Here is a 3161-nt window from a genome sequence, read left to right as displayed (position 1 = left end):
TGCCTATAGATTCTGTTACGTTATAAATTCTTTGTTAACTTATCTTGGAAATCATATGTTCCGGTGTAGTTGTCGAAAGGTCAACTTGAGAATTTGCCACCCAATAATGGTATTATTGAAGACTTGTTACCATATATCTCGCTGACATTTCTATCCTGATTCCACATTCTCTAGACATATAGGAAATTTTAAAAAATTTCGTAATTGTTCAATGTGCCCTTCAATGTGATTTGGTTATAGCAAAATGAATTGCATGCTGGTCCATCTGTATTTCTTGGTTGCACTGATACTATAGAATGTTTTCTGTTCATGGCCACTTTTTGGTTTCGCCTTTTTAAGGAAGTATGTAGTTTCGCATAATCTGCCGTGGCCACTGTTGAACTCCTAATGTATGGTGTAGTTTGATAACACTAGAACGGATACCCTCATCTCAATCGGGTGGTAAGCCCCATCTCAATCGGGCACAGCGTCCCGTCACAGGCTAGAAGTCACTGATGTGAAGAGTTATCTCAATCGGGAAAACGGCCATCACGGATGAATCTATCTCAATCGGGCCCTAAGTAAAGCCCGTCACCGATAGTTTTGACCCAGACGACCAGTCAAACTATAGCCCGTCACAGATGACCTATCTCAATCGGGCCACAATTAGCGCCCGTCACAGATGACTACTAACCTTTATCGGGCCTAAACTAGAGCCCGTCACAGATGATACTCATCTCAATCGGGCCTAAACTAGAGCCCGTCATAGATGACCGCTAACCTCAATCGGGCCTAAACTAGAGCCCGTCACAGATGACTACTGACCTCAATCGGGCATTTAGTTATGGCCCGTCACAGATGACTATAATCTACAAAAAAAAAAAAAATTTTGTTTTTTGGCTAGCCTCAGGCCTTTGCTAGCCATGCCCGCTGCAGAAATGATAGAAACAAATACAGATATCCAATATCCCCAGCTCCCCAGCATCACCCATTCATATACATATGCATTCACATACACAGACATCAATATATTTCACACAACCACACATTCATAGCCATCTCATATTTCACATCCATTCACATATTTCACATCCATTCAAATATTTATCATATTTCACCTGCAAAACCGAGTTAATTGGATCAAATATTTATTTAGCAAGTCTTAACATAAACATATGAAATATATACATAAATATAAGCATCACAGTTACATCATCACAGTTGCATAATAAGTGTTCATCATTGCCTAAACATAAAAGTTCAACATTGTTCATCATTTTAGTTTAAGCCTAAACATTCCTTTGGGGTTAATTATTTCGCGGAGGATGAAGCTGGCTATCTTCTCACGAACCTCCTCAAAGCTGGTAGGTAGAGACTTGGTTATTGTGCCCTACATTGTCATAATTCCAGATTAGTTGATCGATCATATATAAGTACTAAAATGTAGTTAGTCTATCACAATTGAGACCACCGACCTCAAACTTAGCCAAAGTCTTCACCTTTTCTCTGTACAGAAGGCGCATGTTGTGGCACACATGGAATCCGCACTGGTCACCTATTTGTTGCTTCACCGGGAAATCCTTTTTGTGGATGAGGGTGTCATGTCCTGTCTTCCTGAGGCCTCCTCTTTGCACGTATTGGGCCCACGCTTCATCTATCGCTAGTTAAATTGGGGTCCAATCATATGCGTTCTTATCAATTCTGGAGTTCAAGTAGTGACATGTACTCCACTTAGGTGTTATGACCAGAAGGATCCAATGGGCACTGCGGCATTAATATAGTGAAAGTTAATTAAGTACTGAAGGAATGTGTCATGCTGTTGTGTATATTTAGATAACACACTTACTATTGATTATAGGCGTACATAATGTACTCCTTGTCTTGGCGGGACCACAAGGTGTCGTAGATGTAGTTGACCATTCCTTGACGGTCATTCTGGAGATTTGTGACAGTGACCACTTGTGGATCAAGGAAGGCAACTTCCGGTGCATTCTTCTAACACCATTGCCAACTTAACCTACACACAGGATAAACGATCTTGTAAGCGAGTTAATCCGATTGTTATTACCAGATTGAGTTGGGCGACAATACTTACAAGGAGTAGCACTTAAGGAGGCTTGTGTCCACCGCTCGGAGCCTGCAGAGGTCAAATAGATCCTTGAAGTCGACGACGATATAATTTGTTGGACCAAGGAATGGCTTTCCATCGTGCTCTCCAAGGATATCGGTAGCTTTATTCGGCTTCCTAGCGTTAGATTTCTCCATGTAGTATGCGTGAAGGTCCTTGCAAGCGGTGCCCATTGCGGCAAGCACATCATCTCCAACCAATGGCATGCCTAGTTGGAAGTCCTGTGGAGCGACGTATTTCTTCTTGACCTCTTTGCCCTTAGTCTCTTCCTGGCCCTTGCCCAGATCTAGCTTCCTTGGAGCTAGAAGCGAGGACTGCACCTTTCCTCCCCTTCCTCTCCCCTTTGCTTCGGGTTTATCGAGAGTAATTCTCTGAGGGGAAGAGTGTGCCTTCCTGCTCTTCTTCATCGGTGGGGGTTCATGAATCGCCTTGCTGTCGGCCTCCGTTCGGTCCTCCCCAAAATCCGTGTCGTACTGCAACTGCACATCGTAAGATTGTGCATGACGATCTTGAGCAAGAGGGGCTGAAGGAGCAGAGGCGGGTCTCTTTGGTAGACGACCGCCTGGTGTAGTGGTTGGCCTTTGTAACGCCCCGATTTTCGTTCAGGATTAAAAATCATTAAATAATGCATTTTCTAGAAATTAAATAAAAGTTAAATCAATATAATTAAGTGAAATAATTGGAGAATTAAAATTTTCCTTTAAAAATCATTGGCCGGGAATATTTTGTAATATTCTCTGTGCCCTAATACACTCTCTAGATTTTTCCGTGAATTTTCGGAGCTCAAGAAATAATTTTAATGCCACAAAGTTCACTAAATCAATTTAAATAAAAAGAAAAGCAAATAAATTCCCCTTCCTTCCTTTCGGGCTTGGCCCAAGTCCTCCCCTCCCTCAGCCCCCTCTGCTCTTTCCCCCCCTAAAGTCTATTTCTCCTCCCCCAACCGGCCTCCTCTCTCCCTCTCGCCGACAGGTGGGCCCGTGGGTCCCACCTGTCATCCCCTTCCTCTCACCCAGGCCAGCAACCGCCATGGCCGCCCGAGCCGCCCCACGTC

At 43.5% G+C, this 3161-nt stretch overlaps 1 long non-coding RNA gene across 1 annotated transcript; it reads right to left on the bottom strand.

Moving 5' to 3' along the window:
• Positions 1-1126: 1126 nt before the first annotated feature.
• Positions 1127-2922, bottom strand: LOC136355325 (uncharacterized). The gene is made up of 4 exons (XR_010739492.1): positions 2075-2922; positions 1826-1996; positions 1455-1743; positions 1127-1369 (listed from the first exon to the last, which is right to left on the bottom strand). It is a non-coding gene; the product is annotated as an uncharacterized lncRNA (long non-coding RNA).
• Positions 2923-3161: the final 239 nt, after the last annotated feature.

The sequence above is a fragment of the Oryza sativa genome, chromosome 2 (genome assembly GCF_034140825.1).
Source record: "Oryza sativa Japonica Group chromosome 2, ASM3414082v1".
NCBI lineage: Eukaryota > Viridiplantae > Streptophyta > Magnoliopsida > Poales > Poaceae > Oryza > Oryza sativa.
This window is presented reverse-complemented; position numbering and strand designations above follow the sequence as displayed.